Raw genomic sequence first — 14,254 nt, forward strand, 5'->3', positions numbered from 1 at the left:
TCTAACAAATAAACAAACTACAGCTCGTTAAACCAATTATCAAATTTAGTTTTAATAAATGAACTGTGTACAATTTTTTTCTACATAGAAAACGTTAAAACATTGAACAATAATATAATCATATAGACCTTGAATATTAATGAATTTACAATGTTTAATATAAACCGTACTATATGTGCATAGATTGCGAAAAAATTTTGCTTATCTCAATTATACCCATCTTGAGTTACAGCTTTGCAAGTGCTTGAAATTAGATCACCACGCGTTTAAAAGGTTAGGTTTGGTTGAAACATGCGCAGGATTTTCATAACAACTCGTAGTTATTTAAACACAAACCTGAGTTTGCACTTTAAAAAACAAATAAAAATTACACGAAATAATTTAAATATAGTTTTAAAACGCGCGAGAAAATTTTCGAAATCTGGTACTGGCAAAAAACTGAAAATCCCGTGGCTCACTACAGTAGAGTGAAGCACGTAACTACGTACCTGGCCGAGAAGGAACGAAGCTGCACGAACCCGCCACGAGAGTATGCGAGTAATGTCGGCCCGCATATAACACGAAACGGTTGTACCGAAGGGACGGTTCCGCGATTAAACGAAGTATTACACGTATAAACGTTGATCCGTTGACTTGTCATGATTTGAAACGACGCCTCGTGACTCAGTGAAACGGCGAGCAGCGTACTAAGAGCAAAATAGGCTTGTGTATTGGAACCGGCGAAAACCTAACCTTCAAACTTTCACACTCAAGGTGTATCGGCCCGTTTGACAATTGCTGGAATACACACTCGAGGTAAACAACGAACCGTTGATGTCGACGAATCGATGCGTGGCGAAAGTCTTTGGTAATTACAACTGTTATTTCCTAATTCTTTATCGTTCATTTCATCGTTTAAATACTCGTTAGTTGTCCGGTACGCTTGTCGACGTTGATATCTATACAATGGAAATGTGCTCCGAATAAAGCTGTATAAGCTGAAATACGTATGTATGTATTACGTGTGTATCGTTCAGGAAGTCATATTCCTATTTGAAGCTGCCATGATCGACCAATTGAAAAATGGAAGTGCTTCGACGAATAAGGCGTGATTTAGCCATTATTTTCGATCCGGAAACGCGTCAATTTTAATTCTACTAGAAAATCGTGGTTTATTGTTCGGGACTTTGTGCTCGTGAAATGTGTATAACATGCCTGTGAAGTTTTCAATTAAATAGTGGTGCTTTCCTTTCGCAGTACATAATAAATTGGTACGTCGTATTGAAATCTTGGGTAATTTTTGAAATACTTTGAAGCATATTTAACTCTGAGACAAATAAGTATTAATATTGAAGAATTTGTTATATTTTTTGTGTAAGGAAAAGTCGATTTTTTTTTCAGAAAAAGTGAAAAGTATTTTATCGCATAGTTTATTTTCTATATCCAATAGTTTTAATATATCGAACCATTATATATCGGCCATAACAAGCTATGTAAAGTAAAATGGCGGGAAATGAAGGCAGAAGTATCGATTTTTCAACTTTCCATTCTTGCTTATGTTTTGATATCCCTGTTCTGAGCTATAAAATACTCTCAAACCGTATTCCAAATTTGTACTTGATTGATCCATCCTTTTACGATAGTGTTGCTCTATTTCTATAATTAGTTTCTATAAATAAATATTAAAGTGTTACTCTATTTGTTGATGCAGAAATTCCCAAACTTTTTTTAACTATCAATTACTTATATAAATTGCAGACTTGTAATTTTACAACGAAATGTTTTTTAATTTCGTAACACTTACCGGAAGTCTACTAATAGGATTTCCAATAAGAGCACTATATCTAAATATCCTCTGATAAACAATAATTCCAAAAGAAATCATAATATTATTTTATCGATTCGATGATTCGCGATCCAAATTGTTGTTTCCATTGGAATTTAAAAAACCTTATTGATTATAAATTTTAAAAATCAATGACACACACACATAAGTGAGTAATGCGGTAAAGTAAAGATTCAGCTCCTTTTTATTTCTGGAATAACGGATGTCGGATCCATTTTGACTCAGAATTACAAACGTTCCATTTAAATACAAATGGAATTATTAGTATCGAATCCAAGAATACGATTTACTTTGATCTCCATAAAATGCGTTTAGAAATATATTCAAATAAAAAATTGGAGAAAATTACAGCTATGGCTGTGATAACTAATGAAAACCGTCCAGTCCACCGTCCAAATGTTGATCAATAAAATTTTGAAAATGAGTTTATGTTTCTGTTTTCAGGTACGTACAGCTTTTACCGAATTTCCGCAGCTTCCGGTAGAGACGATCGTTGATCAGCATCGAAGATACTAGTGAGTAGAATGACTATTAATGAATTCCGAAAGCATCGCCCAGCAATGGCGTCAGTCGCTTCTTCGTGTTATCCTTTCGTTCGTTTTTCTTTTTCGATTTTGTCGTCGTTTTTATTTTATTTTCGCCGTGATCCCACGGCGGTCTGCCGCGGCTGGTGACTGGTCGTTCGTTCGAGGAAACCGGCAAAAAATTTTAATTTCTTCAGCATGTGCGCCGGAGGTGACGGATCGGGGCGATAAACGTTTCTCTCGTTATTCTCGCCAGCTTTTGGCCTCGCGTACATGTATGTATATCCGAAGACAAAAACATTCGATTCTCTGAAACTCGATCTCCCAGTTTGTCCTTGCATGGTTGACATGCTTTTATGTATATGTAGTCTACTGCACTCGTTAAATTTGTTTCATCGAAAGGCCTACGCGACGGCTTTCTCCGGAAGGCGTTAACGCTAGCCTTCGTGGCTCCTTAAATTCTGCCTCCACTTAGACCCTCGCTGTATACGCTTTTTGTGCGACCAGGCTCGTCAGAAATGCTTCATGGTTGCAAAAATTGTCTCCCGTATTAACCCTTCACACTCGAAGCCATTTTAACTGTAAACACAAAATTGTTTTCCTGACCTATAGCATTTTCATTTTATATGTCTTACAAGAGAACCATGGCGACTGTTACGTTCCAATTTTGACAAAACTTTACCCAAGTATTTAACACTTGGTCACGCCAACAACCTCACAAACTTCATGAGATGAAAGTATTTTATACAATCAAATTAAACTAAAAATATTAAGTTGTATGACATCAATTACATTTTCAATATTCTTAGGTTTTGCAGGCCTTAATAAAATTTGGAGAATATGATAAATTGAAAATGAAAGTAAATGGAGAAATACAAGAAACAAAAATTGTCTCGTACTATTAGGAAAATTATTAAGGATGAAGACGTATTGATCCCAGTAGGTGTAAAAGAAATCTTAGTACAAGGGATTAACATTGATATATCATTCGATGAATTGTTATACTAACGTATTGTGCATTAGCCACTAATTGGTATAATAATTTTCACAAGAATGAGTGGTATATTGGAATCGTTATAAACCCCGATAAGAAGTGTACAGAAATGTGTCATCTAATTTGAAATAAATTATCCATTGATATTTGTATAAAATAATGTGCATAAAATAATAAGAATGGGGAAAATTAAACTTCCAATGTTGTCCACTTGTGACCCCAGTATATCAGCTAAGGGTTAATTCGTTCTCAGTTCCTGTAGCTCAAACTGATATAGCTCGACGCAGTAGTGAAAGACCAATGCAGTGAATAAGTAATTTGTTGTTTTAACCTCCTGCATTGGGATGTGAGATTAGATTTATGGGGATTATATTTTGAGTTGCGTGTTCCTTCGTTTGGAGCATTATGTTTACAGCCTTTAACCCTATGAATTGTGTTTTAAATAACATATTTATGAACATCATGAATAAAATCTTGTTGCATTATCCAGTTCTCCAACTACAAGAAACATTTCTTTTTGAAACAATAGAATGTTACTATCTAAAGGAAGCAATTATTATCTCGAACAAACAAGACATATATGTGATAGAGATTTAGTTGTACTTAGACCTGCTACATTATTTACTACGACAATAATCGCCTGGAAGCAGGAAACAAATTTGTCAATAAAGGAGATTACCGAGAAAAGTTGAGACTGCTTGGATTTAAACTTCCTTTCAGTTATAACAAAACGTAGTTATCGATAGATAGGAATGTTTAATCAATTATATAAAGCAGAAGTTAAATAAAAATTTGTGTAATTATAACAAACTGAATGTGAATAAAAATTCTTTGATCAATTATTAGGAACAGAATTATTAATTATTAATTAATGTCTCGCTCATAGGATTATCGAGTATTTCGACCTTTATCGTTAGAGTTTGACGCAAGCTTCAGTCACTGGTAGTAAGGGGATAGCGAAACGATGATCAAAATGGCGGGATAATTGCGAAAATCGGGATTGCTCGAGATTCCTTGACGTTGCGCAAAAGCTAGTAGAACGGTGTGCGGTGTTCGGATTGCACAAGAAATTGGTGCTCACGGACAACGAAACAAAGCGCTCCAACCTTGGCTCGTTTTCGCCGCAAGAAAAATCGTCAAAGTATCGCGGCTACTCTCACTCTCGTTGCCGATAACCGAACTTCCTTTTTGCTTATTTTTCTTGTGCCTCTTCATCGCGATCGCGACGACCTTGGCAGCGGCGGAATAAGCCCGGGAAGACGGTGCCTACATAACCGTCCGCACGGAACGATAACCCGACGAATAAAACTGCAATCGTATAGGTCGCGACCTTACACCACTTTATATCCATCCCTTATTCCTGCAGCAACAATAGGACTGATCATAATTGTTTTATTAACACTCGCAGAAAAAACCAGAACAGAAGAAAATCCATCTTTCGCACTTTCGTTCACCCTTTAATTACGAATGCCGTTCACTGACCAGTGCAGATCACTGTTGCATAATCTGGGTATACAAGGTGTCTCGTTGATCTCTCATCTTCTGCAACTTTCATTTGGCGCATAATTTGCTGCGAATAAGTATTTCAGTTCAAATTGCAGGACATAAGTTAAGTGTTAATTATTACTGTGTCAAGTGACATCCGAAATTCACGACAAATCAAATAGCTCTCTTTTTTACCCATATCGTACTTCTTAAAATATTTAGATCATATGTTGATGTCTTTTATATAAGTACGAATTTTTCCATAATTGAAATATATGAAGGCACGAAATATTTAACAAAATATACAAAACGTTCTTTTTTTTAAATATTCAGCATTAAATAATTTAGGCGAGTTTTTTTAATATAATGATTTATTGTTTTGTTTTGGAAAGCATCAATTTTGTATTTTTTCTATCTTTATTTGCAACATGTTTCTTAAGTCTTTTTACAAGGTCAAGGCAAAAATACATCAAAAATCATTATTAGGAATTTAAAATATTATATTTCGCATTTTATAGATCTTAAGAAGTTAATGTTTCGATTCGGTTATGCAAATTACAGATCAGATTTTATTGAAAAAATTCAATATCTCCAATTTAATAATGTTGTTTTCAAATATAAGTAAAATTATTATAGGTAAGGGCACAGTAACCAGAAGACATATTAATTGACACACTTACCCGATGCGTATCATCCTGCATGACAAGACCTAAATAGAAACCCTAAATGAATCACCCAGAAAAGTGAACTTTTATGCAAAATATATTAAAATTATCTGCATCGATTGCAAGATACTAGAGCTACATAGGCATATTCTTTGCAAGAGTATCTTTGAATAGTCTAAACATTTTTATTGTCTTGCACTCGATCTACTCACATTTGTCACAATTGCATCCGCCATCTAATTATTCTATTTGTCTTCTATATTTATCTACATTTCCTCTCTCCTAATTAGGATAACAATAAAATTGAAGTGCTGTAACATCTCTTCAATCATTGATCATCCCACTCGATTCTACGGCAGATCTTGGTAGAGCTTCCTTCACAAACGTGAACGCTTTTATCCTGTAGGACTTTTTCCGTTCAATACAATGCCACGGAAAAAAACTTAAAACCATCCTGTTTCCTGTGCTAACACAGAGTTCCTCGCGCTACGAAGTCGCACCAAACGCGGTTAATTAGAATGATTCCAAACAAAAAGGGACGAATGAAATCCGCATTCCATTCTTAATCGAGTGAACTTCTTCCAATGGAAATGTATTTTTCCCACCAGGTCGATTCTCGTGAAACATCCGACGAGTATGGTGATTTGATTAAGCGTACGCTAATGACGGATAAAAAAAGACGAGCCGACGAGGTGTTCACACCATTTAGCGTGGCAATGACCCGCGATTATTTCAGCAGAAAGCGAGATTGTGCTTGGTCGTGCGCTATTGCATTACAAATAATTGCGTTAATCGCCCCCCTCCCATATATTTCTTGCAACACCTACACGCGATAACAGCGTTCCTCTGTCCGTATGTATAGCCGTTTAATATATCATTATCCTGACGTGGTTCGTTCGGTCGGGGTTGGGGATGGATTCGTTCGCCTGAGACAAGACCGTAATTTCTTTTCCTTCACCGCGTATACCCCGCCCACGCTTCTGCCTCCCTTTCTCTCTCTCTCTCTCTCTCTCTCCATTTCGCCCTCTCCCCCTTCCTCTGCTTGGCAAACACCGAGCGTCCCTTCGGTCGTAAACGAAATAGAAGAGAAAGAGAGAGGGAGAGAAAAAAAAGCTTTTTAGTGTTTTTGTACAGAGTCCCGGATATGCAAAGTTTGCCCGTTTTTCAGATTTCTTTTTACAGCTGCTCCTTTCAAAACACACAGGACCTTTTGAGTTTTTCGAGTTTCGCTTTTCGCCCGGCCGACGCTGCCTGAATACTCATTAACTTCATTTTCTTCGTGCCGCGATCCCCGCCGCGGCTTCGCAATTTACATTTACTCGCACAATGGCCTTCAGTGTCGGTCATACTGAAATATAAATAACGAGTCACCGTTGACAAGAACTGCGAAATAAACGTTAAATACGCCTGGCTCGGTGATGTAAATTAATTAATAGTGTCTTCGGTCGTGGACGCCGTCGGTTCTTGCGACTCATGACGATCGCGGCGGGTTCTCTTTGGGGCCCTTGCCTTTCGTGATCGTTCTGCCGGCGATGCTACTGCCGTGGATAGCTATTTCGAAGGCATTGCAACTGTGGGATGATTTTTGAAGTTGAATGTCTGAACGCGACAAGTATTCTTAGCTGCGAAGAGGTTGTTGGACACGTGTTTCTGATCGATTTGAAATATTTCATGGCTTCAGGATGCTTGGAATTAAGCTTCCTGTCGGTTGTAAAAAAAAAACATTATTGATAGATGGGGATTTTTATGCGTTTGTAATGTGTAAACTGTGAATTTTTATGTAAAATGAAAATTTGTTTCATCGATTATAAGAAACATAAGTCAAACAGAAATTTATTTCATCAATTACAAAAAATAATATCTAAATAGAAATTTGTTTCATCAATTTTAAAAAATAGAACTCAAATAAAAATGTATTTAATCAATTATAAAGAACAAAATCTAAATAAAGATTTGTTTGATCAGTTATAAGAAACAGAAGTTAAAAATGTATTTGTTCTTTTAATAATTTTAATAAATTATGGAGAACACACATGGAAACATTCTTAAGCTCTTCCAATGTCTTCATTTCTGGTTATTTTACCTACGCAATTTTAAAATAAATGCATATAATCTGCATTCTAGTAATGTGTGTAGAATTTTAAAATTAAATTAAATTTGTTCCAATTTAAGTAAAATAACTCTATCTATTAGTAAAGAATTTATGTTTGCGAAGGTCAAATTTTTTGTTTAAAGAAAAATTAAATATTCGCTGCAGGATTTTCTATAAATTTATGAAATCATATCAAGAAATATGCATTGTATATGACCAAATTGTATAATCGAATTGTGCTTAGCGTTCAACATCTTCGGTTTTTGTTTCGGTTCTTGTTGGAGTGAAATAAAATATATCGTGAAATTTCTCAACGGCGAATGGCACGGTTCAGTTAAAATCAGTTAATAGTTCATGGTCAGAGAAGGGCGTTTCTCTCTCTTGCTGCTTGCGCTGGTCCCACGGTGTAGTGAGTCGATCTCGATTGTTGCCGTTTTGCGTTAAATTGTAAGCGTTTAATTTTTCATCGTAAAGATTTAGATCTTCATTCTACATATTTCTATTTAGCAATAATATTTTAAATGGTGGAAAATATTTTGTCCTGCCATCGATATGAAGTCTTCAAATTTGTAAGGATTGAATTAGTAATACATTTTTTTTTTATTTTGGAATTGCATTTATTTCAACAAAACACAAAAAGATAATATATGTAGAAATGATTCAATATTTAAACAATATAGAATATGTATTGATTAGGAAAGAACTAAACGTGATGAAAACAGGAAATATCGCGTACCGTATCTACAACTAGGATTACAACTATTTCACTTAATTCTACAACTCGCAACGCTCCTCACTCGACGACTCTCGAACACACTTTGTCCACTCCCAACACGCTCCTTCGACAAAAACGTCTGCCTTTTCTGCCTTTTCCAAAAACGTGATAATCGCATCCGCCGGCTCTCCGTCGCCAAGGGTTTTTTTCATCTGACCCGGCCTTCAGCAACGTTTCTCTTTTAATACAATGTCTTAAAACTACGGTCTCCTAAGCCTAACACTCCTCGTCCTAAACGTACCCACTAAATTACGATACTACATATATAAAAATGAACTTGGTGACAAAATATTTTTCTCATTCGAAGCGAACGTACGCAGAACTACTGTTGCAATTTCTAGCTCCGATCTTTTGCAAACAAATGCAATTAATTAAGTTTCCATCGATTTTGAACGTTCAATTTTGACTATGATGCGTTCAAAATGATTATTGAAGTATTTTGATGAGGAACATTGCACTTTTTACTCTTTCATGAAATAATATTTCTATACAACGAATAAGAACAGTAGAAAATGTATAACGGTAAAACTATGCAATATTTATGTATTGGAATCTGCAATCGAATTATAAAGTTGAAAAACAATCACGATTTTCGCTTGTACGACTTCGAACCATTTGAAACATCATGGCAGAAATAACTAGACTGTAGATTTTACATATTCATTATTAAAGAAAGGAAAAACTTCCCAAGTCACTCCTGGTTACGGCACAAAGATCTACAATCTAGAAATTACAAATGAGACTAAGAGCATTAAAGTTGCAGAAGAGGATTGTCTCCTAGTTATCCAGCGGAAATGTCTGCTTTGTTAAAACAAGGGGACTGTAGACTAACAATGCTTAATCGAATGAAGTCTACGATCGTGCAAGTGCAGCGAAGTGAAAACTACTGAAGACAGCAAAAATTTATGTAGAGGAAACGCTTCTCGGAACGGTTAGGGCTGACTTCCGAGTGGATCTATTGTTCCGTTTTCTAATAGCTGACCGTCGGGAGAGCCTAGCACCTGATAGACATAATGTCTGGAAACTCTCTTCGGAAGTCGCCAGAACGCTCTCACATTACGCTCGAACATTCTGCTGCCTTTGAACAGCCCCGTTCTAAAGACTATGACATGATGTGCATAGGTATCCTTCACATAGTAGCAGAGGATCGCATTCATGCAATGCTGTTCTTTCCAATTTAGAATATTACTGCTATGCTGATACAGGAATAAAAGCATGATATATATTACGCGTAACTATCCATTAGCTTGGTCATTTTGTATTCGTGTAAGAAAAAGTGCTGTAAATATTATTTTTTCTCTCCGAGGTATATTTATTTATACAATACTGTTAAATATTATAGTTAGCTATCTGCAAAAATAAAATATAAAAAATTTATAAGAGAATATTGTTAAAACAAATATACATGTTTAAAATTGTATTGGACTACGATTTCAAATTTTTAATTACAGGTTGGTTTCCAGAGGTAAAGATTAGGCGAGTTTACTAAACATAGTGTCTCATGTGAGTCTGTTACTGTTACTGTTTGCACGAGTTAGCGTGCACGATGAAAAATGTATTTGTACCGATAATGCTGGTTGACTTTCTGGCAGACACAGCGTATCGATCCCGGGCTTATTATCAGTAGATAGGTCTAACGGGTCGCGCGAAGGGGTGCATTTAATCGCCGTAAGAATTTAACGAGTCGATTTCTTGTACAGTTAACATAATTGGTCAAATTGCCACGCATCGTTGTACCAATTGTCTGAGAAATTTCCCGAAGAGATTAGAAACCGTGCCTTTGTCTCCCGGTGCTTGGCATTTCGTAGTCTATTTCAAGATGCAACAATTATGCCTAACGTTACCGAAACATTTGCATTCAAAGCAAAACGACTATAATACATCCAGTTTGGAAATTTGAATTTCATTTGAATACGATCAACTCGTTCCTAACGCGTTATATTGTTGTTTGAACTGTAATTATGTGGAACACGTTTTAGTATATCCGATACGGAATTTTAATTAGTTTTTTTCTCTGTGAAAACCCCTACAGTGTGCAGAATAGCTTGCTATAATAACAATAAAAGTGACCCCAGGGAATTCCATTATGAGAAGGGTAAAATAAAATTGCAAGCATTAAAATGTCCGCCTATTGTATGTACGACGTAATTGGAATTTGACTAGAAACAAAATGAAATTTTTTCGAATTATAAAACCGGATAATTGGTGCGGATATTATAATTAGTATATTGTGTTGTCAATTTATTTGATCATTTTCGAGGATACTATAAACAAAAGGGTAAAGTTACACAGCTGTTCGTCAATATGTTTTTTACTTAAATTAATTGCCCTGACAAGCTATTGTTTTTCAATTTACTCATAAAAAGAATGTACACGACAGTTCGTAATTAATGTAACAATAGCTCGAACACCGTGCAGTGTATAGAATAAGCGCCTCAGCTTGTTTTATGGTATTGTGTTCTGTTACTGTACTAAACTGAGAAACGTGCGTGAGATAAGGATAACCTTTTGACATACATTTACATGTTACGATAAAATATCAATTTATTTTTATTAGACAAATAAGTTAGACAAATAAGTTTGACAAATAAGGGTCAAGTAGTGGTTGTAGATTAGATCGATTGTAATTCTGTGTCATTTAGGTTCACGAATAGTAATCAAAATAATGTACCGAGACTCTGGACAAAAAATACACGACTAAGGAAACTCCTGCTTTCGTGTTTGCTGATCTTATACTTCATTGAATCGTAAATGTTGAATATTTTTACTAATAATCTTTCGTGATTAGGCTGTGGATTTTTCTATCAAATAAAAATATGATACATCGATTTTAAGAAACCGATCTTAAATAGGTAATTAGTTCTTTTCTTCGTAATCCAAATAAGTTGAAAATAATATAACGGCATTCTTTTATGTCATTAGCGATTATATCACGATTACATAATTTTATCTAACTTGGACAAGCTACTGTTTAATTATTTGCAATGGAATTGTCTAGTAGCTCTAAAGCACTAGCAATTTTTCACAGAACTTTGACCTACCACTTAGCTCGCGATTTTCATTGAGTGAAAAATATAATAAACATACTAAAATGAAAAGTTTCAAAGGTCTACAATTCATAAGAACTAATAATATTATTATTATGCAGGGTGTCCTAAGTTTTTTCTGCCAAGCGGTGTCAGCACATTCTATGAGCGAAACTAAGAAGAAAATGTCATATAAACGTAAGCTGAAAAATGCTTTATTAAAAAATTATAAAAAGAATACGAAATAACAATGGACTGTTCGGGAATATTTATCTACATATGTTAGCTCCATTTCGAAGTGTCGCCTGTTTTTGAAAATACAACATTGATGGAATATGCTGATATCGTTTGGCCAAAAAACTAGGACACTCTGTATATATAAAACATTAATTCAGATCTGTTATATCATACCCCACAATGAGTTCTTAGATTAATTTGTTTCATTTTGAATTTCCGAATTTTGTCCTTAATGTGATGTCCCCGCACATGTAATGATTTAAAGTGGCTAATATTTTCGATTTTAAATCTTTCAAGAGTTATCAATAAATGTAAAAAGAATTTTTTTTGAAATGTAATACTTTAAAAATTTAATTTTGACCATGATAAACGAGTTTCCACTGTGAAGCGCCAAGACCCGCTCGCTGATAAAGTCACGCTGCTAAAGAATCTTCTAACGAAGTAATCTGCAACTTCAACACTATTTTACATACCATTGCTGCGTGATCCTTGCGTTATTAAACACCATCTGTAACTTCACTCACACAACACCATTGTCGCAGCATTTTGTGACACTTTGCGTGACTTGTCGCCCTATTCGCGAGACCCGAAGGGGATCCTCGCTTGCGAAAGCCCTATTTGGACAATTTCGTGATAAACCAGTGGCGAATTCCCCATCGACATCTCAACCGAACACCACGAAAAGTAAATCGAGGAGCGTCGTCGTGCGGAGAAATGGCGATTAAAAGTGTGAAACTTTCGTAATTACCGACCAACCGGATTGTTCTTTGATCGGTTCTTTCTTACGTTTCTATGCACGCAACCTTCTGAACTCCTCGCTTTGGGAGCAATACTTAACGTACCGATTATCTCTAGTTCTCTAAAATCTACGACCCTGCTCTTATTACCGCGCTTCGTGCTTCATTCGCGCTTAATTGCACGTAATTACATTAATTTTATTTGATGTCACTTCTTCGCGGGGAATATCGATTCTAAAGTGAGCCATTGTTCCTGTGACCATTTCTCTTTTAGGAGACCATCTTCAAAAATTATCTTGTAGGTATCAGCAATTCCTTTTTCATGCAATAGAATCTGTAAGATCTAGGGCTTTCACTGGTCTCGAAAGACCAAGACAATATAAAGATAAGAAGTTAAAAGTATCTCCAATACGAGATCGAGACTCTCTGAAGCAAAAATATAAGCTTCACAAAATAATATAGTTCATATCTTGTGTCTTAGAAGATTCTTAATCTTGTCTACTTTAGGATTTTCAATATGATTCATACATTGTTAAATACAACACAATTTTATAAAGTAATCTGTTTTATAGCCACAATTACTATGTATGCAGCTACTCTTAATCTCAATCATACCAATCGTCTATTTGTTACATGGACTACATTTTTTACGAATAGATATACGATGTGTTTCAATTAAAATATTGTAGAGACCTATTAATTGTGTGCTGCTAGTGTGTGTATTTTTCGATTACAATGTTACTCGCAGAAATGTGTGGTTAAATCGTTTACTTAATTTTGTTTTAAAATGTTTATAAAGCACAATTATGTTAATACCCGAAAAGTGGTGATTCTTCTTTTTCCTTAGCGAAAATGCAATCCATGGATTTGTTTACGAGTTATTAACGAAAAACAGTGACCAATGAGAGGGAAGCTCAGCTGGCGCGAAGCGGCCGAGCTAACGGACGGACGAAATCCAGTTCCCTCATTGGCTCAGCCCCCTCACGCTAGCTGATCTCGCCTCTCATTGGTCATTGTTTTTCGTTAATAACTCATAAACAAAGCCGCGGATTGTATTTTCGCTAAGGAAAAAATTACTTTAAATGACCTCAGAAATCACCCCTATTCTAGTGTTGACATAATTATGGGACACTCTGTATACGCACACACAAATGATTATATTACTTATTTCATTAAATAATATAGGGAAAATATCGATAAACGATATTTCAATGATATACCTATTATTGAATAAAATAATATATATATTGAATAAAATCGCGAGATAAGATCAATATTTTCTATTCCAAGATTTAAATAAGAACAAGACAAGATATTTCCTCAAGAACAAGTATTTTCTGAAATATCGTATTGTCTTGTATTGTTAAAGTTTTAGTAAAATTTGAAAGCATAACGGAAGTAACTTTGCAGTTTCGGTCTAATCAATGGAGTTCGATTTTATAGGATTTTTCGAGGCGTTCCGAAAAAGAAGAAAATCAAAGTTCGGCCAATGAGGCCTCGTTTAGGTGCGGCAACCGCAATGGAAACGCATTTGTACATTGAACTACACAGGAAGTAAAATTCACGGTCCGGTAATTACGAGTATGGAAACGCGTGTCCAGAAATAAGCCATGCGATCCATATTCGTGGCGCAGGTCCACGTACGAAATGATTTTTGAGTTACAAGCGTCCCCGGATTCCGTGGAATCGTTATCCATTATGTAGGGGACGACTTTTCCCCGAAAATTGATCGACGAACCCATAAAAATTCCACGGACTACGAAACGTCGTGGCCGTCGGGCTGTTTCCTAGCAGCTTATGGCCCGTGAAAGGTGCGAGTTATTAGCTGAGATCGGTGGTTAACAGAGAGAACACCCGGTATAAGGCACGCAGACTGCTCTTGGCCCATGGACTG

At 35.7% G+C, this 14,254-nt stretch overlaps 1 protein-coding gene across 6 annotated transcripts in view; it reads left to right on the top strand.

The window, feature by feature from the left end:
• The first annotated feature begins 646 nt into the window (after window positions 1-646).
• brat (tripartite motif-containing protein brain tumor) overlaps window positions 647-14,254 on the top strand; it is a 153,663-nt gene continuing 140,055 nt past the window's right edge. For 2 of the 6 annotated variants that reach the window (XM_033481336.2, XM_076519547.1), the window contains exons 1-2: window positions 716-847; window positions 2,270-2,340. The gene's annotated coding sequence lies outside the window, so the exon portion shown is untranslated. Of the gene's footprint in view, window positions 848-935; window positions 1,251-2,269; window positions 2,341-14,254 lie in introns of those variants that run through there. The other 4 variants (XM_033481328.2, XM_076519548.1, XM_033481369.2 and 1 more) reach the window with 4 other exon arrangements.

The sequence above is a fragment of the Megalopta genalis genome, chromosome 3 (genome assembly GCF_051020955.1).
Source record: "Megalopta genalis isolate 19385.01 chromosome 3, iyMegGena1_principal, whole genome shotgun sequence".
NCBI classification, from domain to species: domain Eukaryota; kingdom Metazoa; phylum Arthropoda; class Insecta; order Hymenoptera; family Halictidae; genus Megalopta; species Megalopta genalis.